This window comes from Apium graveolens, chromosome 9, assembly GCF_009905375.1.
Source record: "Apium graveolens cultivar Ventura chromosome 9, ASM990537v1, whole genome shotgun sequence".
NCBI classification, from domain to species: Eukaryota; Viridiplantae; Streptophyta; class Magnoliopsida; order Apiales; family Apiaceae; genus Apium; species Apium graveolens.
The window spans coordinates 248,628,265-248,640,167 of record NC_133655.1 but is presented as its reverse complement, the minus strand read 5'-3'; positions in this window follow the sequence as shown (position 1 = coordinate 248,640,167).

Genomic DNA, 11,903 nt, shown 5'->3' with positions numbered 1-11,903 from the left:
GTTCTAGAGAAAACCTTCCATCTGCAAGGAAGTGGACTAAAGCACATACACCTGACTTAATTATTGGAAATCCTGATGCAGGTGTCAAAACTAGGACAGCTACATCAGATGAATGTCTCTATCACTCTTTTCTTTCTCAGACTGAACCAAATAAAGTGGAAGAAGCTCTTCAAGATGCTGATTGGGTGCAAGCAATGCGGGAAGAGTTAAATGAATTTGAAAGAAATAAAGTCTGGACCCTAGTGCCAAGACCAAAGAACAGATCTGTAGTTGGTACAAAGTGAGTGTTCAGAAACAAAACTGATAGTGATGGCATAATTACAAGGAATAAAGCAAGGCTGGTTGCAAAAGGATATTCTCAACAAGAGGGAATTGATTATGATGAAACATTTGCACCAGTTGCTAGATTGGAAGCCATAAGGATATTTTTGGCTTATGTTGCTCACAAAAAGTTTACAGTTTTTCAAATGGATGTAAAAAGTTCTTTTCTTAATGGAGAATTGGAAGAAGAAGTATATATTGAATAACCTCGAGGTTTTGTAAATTCAAAATTTCCTAATCATGTCTACAGACTTGACAAAGCACTTTATGGCCTTAAGCAAGCTCCAAGAGCATGGTATGAGACATTAACTCAGTTTCTTCTGGAAAGTGGATTTAACAGAGGGACTATTGACAAAATACTGTTTTAACTCAACCATGGAAAGGACTTACTTTTGGTGCAGATATATGTTGATGATATCATTTTTGTTTCTACAAATGACAGATTTTGTAAAAGGTTTGTCAAGCTAATGCAGTCAAGATATCAAATGAGTATGATGGGAGAACTTAGCTATTTTCTGGGCCTTCAAGTCAAGCAGAATGAAGAAGGAACTTTTATTTGTCAATCTAAGTACACCAGAAATTTGTTGAAGAAATTTGGAATGCAAGATTGTTCAAGTGCATCCACTCCTATCGCCACTGCAATAAAATTGGATAAGGATACTGGTACATCAGTAGATATTACTAATTACAGAGGTATGATTGGCTCACTACTCTATCTAACTGCAAGTAGACCTGATATCATGTATGCTACCTGTCTTTGTGCAGGATTTCAAGCAGATCCAAGAGAACCTCACTTAACAGCTGTGAAAATAATTTTCAAATACCTTAAGGGTACAGCTGATCTGGGATTGTGGTATCCTAGAGAATCAGACTTTAAGCTAATAGGTTACTCAGATGCAGATTTTGCAGGATGCAAAATTGACAGGAAAAACACAAGTGGAAGCTGCCAATTTCTTGGAGGCAGATTAGTTTCTTGGTTTGGCAAGAAACAAAAGTCAATTTCCACATCAACTGCAGAAGCAGAGTACATTGTTGCAGGAAGCTGTTGTGCCCAGATTCTTTGGATGAAGAATCAGTTACTGGATTATGGGTTAATATATTCTAAAATCCCTATTTACTATGATAATCAAAGTGCTATTACTATGACAGGTAATCCAGTTCAACACTCAATGACAAAGCACATCAGCATTAGGTACCACTTCATAAGGGAACATGTGGATGAAGGTACAGTGGAATTATATTTTGTTCCAACAGATCAACAACTAGCAGATATCTTCACAAAACCACTATGTGAAGCAACCTTTACAAGATTGGTAAATGAACTTGGAATGGTTTCAGGTTCTTTTTCTAAATCTGCTTAGTTTATGTTCTAATACATCAGACTTTATGATCAGTATTTACAGATATTACTATATGTGTGAATTATGTGCCTAAATTGAAAATTTGCTTAAATGCTGATTGTTGTCTGATGTGAATTTCTAAACTCTGATAGTGATATGAATGTTTCTATGACTATTTAATCCAATGAGGATAATTGTGCTAGATGCTGAACTAGTAGTCTTTAATATACTAAAGATCCCATGTCTGAAGTAATTGTTTATGTTGAAATCTCTTAACACAAGCAAATTTTGATATTGAGCTTCGTTGAAGTTTACTTTGTGTATCTTATTACTAAGTCAAAAACTGGAATAGTGCTTCTTATTTGTTAAGTTTCGATGTTAGTAAATCTGATGGATGTACTAAGTGCTGATAAGTCTCACTTATCAATAGAAAAGAAAAGAAATAAAAATCAGGTACTCCTTTGAGATCTAGAGTAAAAAATATGGGAGGGAAGACCCAAGTGCATTGCTGGTATTAAGTAATATGCATTAGAAAAGCAAAATAAAGTTTTCTTGGTGACTTTTCACATTCTCTGATTACTGGAGAAATACTCTGATAATAGCATAAATTCTGATAAGCAATTGTGACTCACTTACACTGAGAAGCCACTGTAAAAAGAAATTTTAAAAGATGCATAAAATGAGCACAAAACAGTTGAGATGGACTCATGCATGAACTCATTCTATAGTAGACTTCAGAATAATGACAGATTTTAAGCAAAGTTCTTAGTTATGTCTTATTTCTAGGATGTACTGAAGTGAATCAGACTTTACTCTTTGTCTGATATTTAGCTTAATGCGCACACATACACTCCATATGAATGATGAAAATTACTGTGGTGATAAATGTTATTTTGGATGAACTGTTTAAGTGTTAGTTGCATAAATTCCGAGGACAAGTTCCTGATGGAATTTCTGATGATTAAGTTCTGATGTACCCATATCAGTATTTGTGTGAAGAATTATAGGAATAAACATTCACTTTTCGAGTTAAGAAGCCATATTCCGATGACTTTTAAATTCTGATAATAATCAAGTTCTGATGCTGACGTGGTAGTATTTATTTACTTGGTTTATTTTTGATCATTACCTCAACGGTCACATTTTTTTCAGAATATTGGTTTATGTGAGATAAAGCAGTAATAATCATTTGTTTAGTGGAAACAGTTTTTTTTTAAACTGAACGTGCAAAGTCATAATTGCTTATTTACCGTGCCCATTAACTTTTGCCTTAACTGCTGCATGTTTGACAGGTGTAAAGGTCTGTTCCACTCCTCATTAACTGCTGTAACGTGAGTTGTCTAAGTAAAAGAGATAAAAGATTTTCAAATCTTTTATTCATATTTTTATTCTATTTCACTCTCTCTTTTCTTATTCTCTCACATTTTCTGACGGTTCACTATACAGACATTTCAACAAACACCTTTCAGGCAAACAAGTTTCTCACTTATTTCTGATGGTGCCCAAGGATTTAATTGTTGATGGAGCCAAGTTTGTACCAAACAACTATGTTGCAATCTTGAACAAGGCTGAAGCTCCATCAGATTTGCACTTTGTGCAAGATTTCTTAGCAAATAGTGAGATTGGGTATGCTTTGACCCAACCTGAAACCATTTCAAGCCAAGTACTGACGTTTTGACGGACTGGGATTTTTGATGATGGTGGTGCTACTGGTACTCCAAGCATCATATTTGAAGTAAATGATGTTGAACATGTAGTTACTCCTGGGGCAGTTCGCAAAGCTCTCCACTTACCAGAAGGTTGTACATTCTCAACAGTGGAGGACCCTGTTCTACAGCAGCTTATGGCCAGTTTGGGTTATGAGAAAAGTTTGGGAAAGCTTGGACAACTGAAAAGAGCAAATATTAGGAAAGAATGGAGCTTTTTCTTTGATTGCATCACTAAGGCATTCGCCAATAAATGCTCCAACTTTGATGCTATTCCAATCATGAGTTAGCAAATCGGGTATGCTCTTATTCATCAAACTCACTTTGATTTTGCAAGTGTTGTGCTAGGTTTCATAGGGGATAGGATGACAGAGGATAGGAATGTAGTATACTCTGCTAGATTCTGTCAGCTTATAAATACTTTTTGTTGTGCTGATGACCCCCAACCTACCACTGATTTAATTCCACCCTTTAAGCTTGCAAAAAGGGCTTTTAATGATTTGTTAAATGCTGACATTAAGAAATAATTGGTTAGACCCTTACAAATACCTCAGTTAGTGAAACAGATACTGGCAAATGCTGATCCTCAAACCTACACATCTGTTTACCCTGATGTTCAACCCACATCCCAGCCACCACAACAGCCATCAGAACATACCACATCTACACAAACACCTCAAACTTCTCAACCTCAACCTACTCAACCCTCAATCAGGATATATTTCAAACCATCACAGTCATCTCAATCTCAACCTTCAGCACATCCTGTGAAGCCTTCATCTTCCAAACCCAAGAGGACTAAGACAGTACCTCAGACTCAACAGAAGAGAAGGAAACTTGTTCTGAGAGATGAGTCAGACAATGAGGAACATGTTCCCATGTCTGAACCTGTTGTAGTAAAAGCTGAGAAAATCTCTTATCAGAAAGACATTGTAACTGGGATTTTTAGGCCTCTCAAAAGGCTTAGAAAGTTAAATCCTGGTGATAAAGCTCCTACCCTTGAAGAAAATGAAAAAGCAAAGAGCTCACAGGGACACAGTTGAGTCAGAATCAGAATATGAGGAAGCAGCTAAGGAAGGGGGTCAGGAATCTCTGATCCCAACAGAACCAATTGTTATTGAATCACTTCCTTCATCACAACCAGAAACTGCTCAAGACAGAGTGCCTACTCCTCCTGTGTCACCTATAATTGAACAAGTACATACTGATGACCCAGGTACAAGTGCTGAGATTGATATTCATAACTTGATTGTGCCTGAGGTTTTGTACTTAGAAGCTCCACCAACTCAAATCACTCCACCAACAACACCAATTCTAGATGCTAATTTTAATGAAGATATTCCTACTACACCAATTTTGAATCTGGATGATGAAAATTAGATTTTAGGTGGGCATCAAGGTTTGGCTGTTGATTAGAACTTAGTTGGAGATCAGCACTTCGAGGATGATGTTGAAGCCTCAGTAGCCCCTCATACTATTCTTTTATCAGAGGATGCTGATGATGCTGATTCTATAAGTTCTGATACTGCTAATGCTGAACTTACTGGTGAAGTTGCTGCTAATGTAGATGCTGATACAGCTGGTCCATCAGGACATGTACCTCAACAAGCTCCAAACAAAGCTGAATTAATCAAGAAGTTTGTTAGAGAAGATGCACCAGTACCTTGGAGTGAAACTCCTAGAGGAAGGGAGTGGACTAAGGAATGAAACAAAGTTGATTTTGTTCCTTCTTCAACCATACTTGCTGAGCACTTAACCAAAGATGATGAGATGCTAATCAATGATGATTTCAAGACACAGCTCAGAGTTACTGCACTAAGTACAAGGCACCTTCAAGGTCAACAATCTGTAACTCAGGCCAAGGTAGACAAGATTCAAGAATCCATAAATCAGCAAGATATTCTTGTCAAGCTAGGCAAGAAAAGGTTTTTCAAACCTACCTTAGACATAATTGAGTACATTGAGAAAACTCAGGAGAAGCAACAGGCTCAGATTGATGAAATTTTGCAGAATTAAGCTTCTCATCAAAATCAACTCAAAGAGATCAAATCCTCAGTGGAATTGCTTGTCTCTCTTCTTTTACCTGCTGATGCCAAAAAGGGGGAGACAGTAATTAAGTCCAAATACAAAACTGTTAAGACACTGAAGGGAAAGGATTATGAAAAAGATGACCAGGGAAACTCTGGAATGGGTGGAGGTCATGGTCAAGGTAAATGTTTTTCATCAAGCAAAGCTGGAACTACAAGTCAAAGAACAAGTTCTGATACTGGGAGAAGGATAAGTTCTGATACTGGTAAAAGGATAAGTTCTAATGAACATCTGGAACTTGATGAGGAAATTTTAAGACAGTTATTTCTGAAAGAAAATCCAGGAATGGACTTTGAGAGTCTAAAGGAATAAAAAGCTAGACTTAAGTTAGAAAAAGTCAACTCCAAATCTAAAGCTTCTGTTGTTGAAAAGAAACATCCTAAGGCTAAAGGCATTGTGATAAAAGAAAGGACAAATCCTGAGGTAACTAAAGCCAAATCACAAGTGGAGATAGATCCAAGGTCCAAGGGCAAAGCAAAAGTTGATGAACCTGTAAAGGTTTATGTGTCATTCATGGATGAAGAAATATCTGATGAAGATGCTAGTCTTACTCTGTTAAAAAGGAAGATTTCTCAAATAACCTCTGACATGGCTCATGTTGTTCAGAGTCAAGATATAGTAAGTTCTGATATGACAGTGAAGCAAGCAACCTCTGACATAGCTCAAGTTGGCTTGATATCAGAAGATAAGGAAAAGGAAACCTCTGACATTGCTCATGTTAAACCTTCAAAGTTACTCCTACCAGGATTCACCAAAGCTAAACAGACTCAATCTTTGAAGACTGCAACAAGTGGTTTTGAAGCAAGAGTTGTTACAAGAAAAGAAGCCAAAGATAAATCTGGATTGGGTAGTGCTGATGAAAGAAGAATACAGAACACAACCAATGATCCAACTTCTTTAAGTGAACCAGATGTTGGAGCAACTCCTGAAAGATTGAATCAGCTTGAATCTGTACAGATGATTTACCATACATTTTTGAAAGAACACATGTTGTTATATTTTATGACAGATGGAAGGGTATACCATATTAGGCAGAGTGCTATACCACTGAAGTATTTTGAGGAACTGGAACATGTTCTATTCTTACTTCAAGTGAAGAATAGATTAACAGATAGTGCTGCAAATTATTTGAAGACTCAAATTCAAAGACAGAAGAAGCTTTACTCTGTAAAGTCTGACAGCACATACTATCTCAAGTACAGAGATCACAAAGGTGATATTGTCGAGATGAAGCCTAACTCTGCTAAGATTATAACTACTTTTCTGGGTTATAAGGCTGTGGAATTCAATCTTGAGTCTGACAAGGCATATTTAATCAGACTAGATCAGGATATAAGGAAAGCTAGAATAAATGATCTCAGGGCTGCTATCTTTCAAATTGGTGAAGATACAGTTGAATTGAAGAATGCTAAAATGAGGATGGTTAATGAACTTGAATATGCTGAGAGATGTTTGTTAAAGAACTATCTCAGAATAACTCCTGATATCAAAGAGATCAGTAAATGAAGTCAAGTCAAAGATCTACAACTGCTTAAATTCTGATGTGTATACAGACTGAAGCTGTTATCAGACCTTGAGGATGGTAAAGCTACAAGGACTGTAAGTTGTAGTTATCTAGTCAAATTTTCATGCATTTGTACTTAATGTTTTTGACATCATCAAATATCTGTTAAACTTGTATATTATGCTAATTTACAAGTTGGTGGAGATTGTTAGATATATTTGATAATGTCATGACTAATATGATTTGTGTTTAGTTTTCAGATCTTACTTAACAGGACAAATCAGTACTTAACTGGAAATCAGTAATTATACTGAAGTCAGAGCTTAAGATATCAGAACTTAAGTTGTCAGAACTTAAGTTATCATGAGATATTTATCAGGAGATAATATCATGACTTAAGGAGACTTTCAGATAAGAAAGGCGGCTGATTGAAAGGAAAGAAGATCAAGACAAACGCAAGAAGAGATATGCATGAAGAAGGAATTCTATGAAGAATAGAATACTTGGAAGAAAAGATAACTAGTTGATATATTTTAGGAAGCAGAATTATATTCCATATCAATTAGAATTTTACTTGTAACTGTGTAGTATATAAACACAGACATAGGATTTACACTAGATGTGTTATCATAATCGAAGTTATTATTCATTGTAACCCTAGCAGCTCTCGTGATAAGTTGTTCATCACTGAGAGAGGACAATTCCATATTGTAACAGAGTTTATTGTGTTAAATAAAATCTGTTTTCTGTGTTCTTACATTCGATTTGATTGTGATAAACACTGTATTCAACCCCCTTCTACAGTGTGTGAGACCTAACTGGGTGAGATTGCTGTGAGACGAAGTAGGTTGAGTTTTTTTGTTTTAAATTGTGTTAGAATATGGGGGAACAAAAATTTGGTTAAGGGGGAAGATTTTCAGCAAGGCGGAAAAGAATTGGACTAGGTGTGAATTCAATTTTTTAATGGGTATTTTAGACATCGGTTCTAAAATAAGTGATGCTTAAAAAATGAAAGACATCACATTTATGCAGCATGATGTTAATGAATCTTTTAATATCGGTGGCATGAGTGACCGACGTCTGATGTGTGATGTCTATTAACCTTTTTCTTGTAATGTTAGGACATACATTCTCCAAACAAACTTTAAACAATAAGTGAGCCATTGGCACCACTTGAGCAGTATTATGAGCATAATACTCAACCAAATCACCATTTTCAGTAATTAATTTAACTTGATCTAATGCAGAAAAATCATCTAAATCTTTAGGACCTCTCTTATTGTAAATAGACAAACCATAAGGAATACTAACATCCAACATCACACTCAACACACCAGCATTCAAGTTAATCTTAACCCCGTTAACAAAAGATATATAACGATCTTTTTCAACATGCAAATTACCATAAAATTCTCTAAGAAGCACTGGGTAACAAATTTGAGGTAAATTAATTAAAAATGAACCAAACCCCAATTCTTGAAAAATCCTAACAGTACCACAGTTATCGAAAACCTTACCAGCAAGGGGTTTACCAAAAATGATTTTGCGTGTGCCTAGATGCTTCAATTCAAACCTCGATTGAAACTCATCTCGAATCCCAAAGTTCAATTTCACCCTCTCCGAAGCACGACCAACTCCAATATCTACTTTTTGCACACTTGACTGTTCATCTCCACTTTCAACAGTGACTGGATTACCCTCCGTATCTGAAATCTCTTCATCTCGAAGTCCTTTAGACTTCAAATGAGACTGTGAATCCTTGTCAGTTATGCGACCTACTTGACCTTTGGCGTGTGCCTTCTGTTTCTTCCTCATCAATCGACCGGCGATCGTAGCAATCGCGATTAGAGAATATTTATTGAATAGAATAGTAAAAACCCTAGATCTAATTGATGAGCGAGTATATAGGTTGTTGAGGAGTCTATCTAAAATGCCTCTAAAATACTTCTTTTAGTGACTAAAAAAAAGTGTTTTTAGGAATAAAAATTAAAAGAACTAAACCCCCTTATAAAATTCATGTTAAAACAGATAAAAAAATAGCAAAAATAATTATCAAATCTAACACTAAATCTCTAATTATATCAGAGAACATAGCAATTCAAAATTTAAATGAGGCATAAATTAATAACACAATTTTAAAACTATGCAAACACATATTTCTAGATATTGATCAATTTACACTCATAACGGTCAGATCGTATAGCATATAAATTTCAAAATAGATACATAATAAACCCTTCATGCTATCCAAATAAATGAAATTAATAGCTTAAGAGTAAGCTAATAATACCCGATATCACTTTGTTAGCTTGCTTACTGAACATTGCACATTCCCAATTCTCTTCTTAGGATGCTGAAAACGCTCTTCCGATAAAGGTTTTGTAAAGATATCAGCAATTTGAGTATCAATAACTGTTGTGCAAGATATGCCTTAATATAACAAGACTAAATCATATTGATAATCCTAAGATTTAGTTGACTTCTATTTTTTATGTAATCTATGATGGTATTTCTTGAGTCTGTAAAAATGTTGAAGAATACTAGTGAAGGGTTTTTAGCACATAAACGCAACGAAAACGTAAATTTAAATCTTAAAAAAAACGAAACCCTCCGCAGGATCCATGCGAAAAATAATATTTAATTCGTAGTTCAATATGTTTACCTTAAAAAGCTTTATGTTAATGGAAAGATGGAGGTCTTTAATAGCGATCCAAGAACGATAAGCGGAGATCCCTAGCAGCTGCTCCTCAAGTGTGAAGCACTCCACCGGTATCCACCAAGAGATCAATGTAATGGAGGAGGAAGGGGTGGGAGAATTATGGTTTTCTTAACTTTTTAGGTTGAAGCAAAATAAGGGTTTATAATAGTATATTATAGGCAAAATTTTCAGCTGAAAATTTTCCCATAAAATATTATTATTATTAACCCTTTATTCTTATTAACCTATTAACTAATAATTAAAATACCTTTTAATTATTAATCCTTTTTCTAAACACTTTAGAAATAATTCTCTTACTTGATTTAATTTCCAAAATTAAGTTCTTAATTAATAATATTAAGAACTTTTCTTAATTAATTTATAATTAATTAAATCTCATTTAATCAATTATTAAATTTGCTAATTAATTATTTATTTCACAAATAAATAATTACCAGCCATTATTAATTAATTCCTCCACCATTAAATCATTCTCTTTTATGGTGTGACCCTGTAGGTTCAATATTAAGCCGGTAGTAGAAATAAATAATAATAAAACTATTTTATCATTATTTATATAAATTCTCTAATTCATTAAATATGATTAATTAATTAATCATATTTATTCTACATCGTGAGGGATACTTCTCAGCATATCACGACTATCCGGATAATACGAATTCACTGCTTAGAATACCAAGAACCCATTAAGTGAGTAGTTACCGTACAATCAATTCCTTCCACCCTGCAATGTCACGATTAAATACAAGGAATGAAACTTGTGTCAAGCCTATCTTATTTAATCATTTGCTTTCCCATTCACTATGCTTAGTTCTATTTAATGTAAATTAGAAACTCCTTTCTAATTTCATTCACTCTGGCCAGAGATTCCTGAACTAGCATAAGTGGATCAGCATTGAACATTCTCTTCCTTCACTGGAAGGGGTAGATCCTTTATTGATCATTCACTATCTTCGTGTACAAATTCCTATACCCAGTAAAGCCCTTATAATTGTCCCTGGAGACTAAGAACTAAACCAAAGTATAGTTCAGTGTACACAAGATGACTATGATGACTTCAAGTCTAAGGATACTTGTACAACTATCACTATGTGAACAACTGCTAACACGTGAGTGAACTCCATCAGTTGTTCAGCTGTGTGAGTCATGTTCAGTGAACTTATTATATAATAAGCATCTACATACTAGTTATAGTGTCACCACACAAATGTCTATGAGAACAGACATCGTTCATAATGAAGCAAACATAGTATGTACCGATCTTTGCGGATTACTAATTACCAGTTAGTAATCCTACGACCAGGAAATATTTAAGTTTAGAGTTATCATTTTTAGGTCTCATTATTATGATCTCATCATAATCCATAAAAAGCTTTACTCTAAACTATGGTATATCTTATTTAAACACTTAAATAGATAAAGCCCGTAATAAAATCAAAACAAGTCTTTTATTAATATCAATGAAATCAAAACAGATTACATAAAAGTTATTCCTAAATCATCATACATGATTGGACTTAGGACACATCTCTTTCAACTAGACTGGAGTATTTTTTAGTAAACAATCAACAAGTTAGGAATAAGTCTCCGGAAGAAGATCAAGCCCGATCATGCCTCAAAATGAAGATAAACAGCTTGGTGAAGAATAATGTTGTAAATTGAAAAATGTTCTAATTCAAATGTCAAGAAGTCAGACATCAAGAAATGTCAAGAAGTATATCAAGAACTACTCAAGCTTATCGGGAAGTCAATTTGACTTGTAGAGAAGTCATCTCACTTATAGAGAAGTCACTTTACTTGTATACAAGTCAATTTATCCTGTATAAGAGTGTAGATATCGACAAGTCAATTTGGCCTATAGATATATGGAGATATTGACAAGTCAATTTGGCCTATAGAGAAGTGGAGATGTCGACAAGTCAGTTTGTCATATAGAGAGTGCAGTTTTGGCATAACACAAGCCATCAGTCGTCCATTTCTAAATGTTCTTGAGGTGGGGGATGTGGTTAGAGAGTGCAGTGCGAAGTTGAGTAGTATGAGTAACACCACTGTTAGCTTTATTCGAAAATAAGCAAATAGGGCAACTCACGAGCTTGCTAGATACCCCTGTATTGCTTTTAGCCATGTCGATTTTACATCTCCTCCAAGTTGTTTGGTGGGAATTCTTAAGTCTGATTATTTGGAGTATTGAAAGAAATTTTGTCAAAAAAAAGTAATCAGGAAGT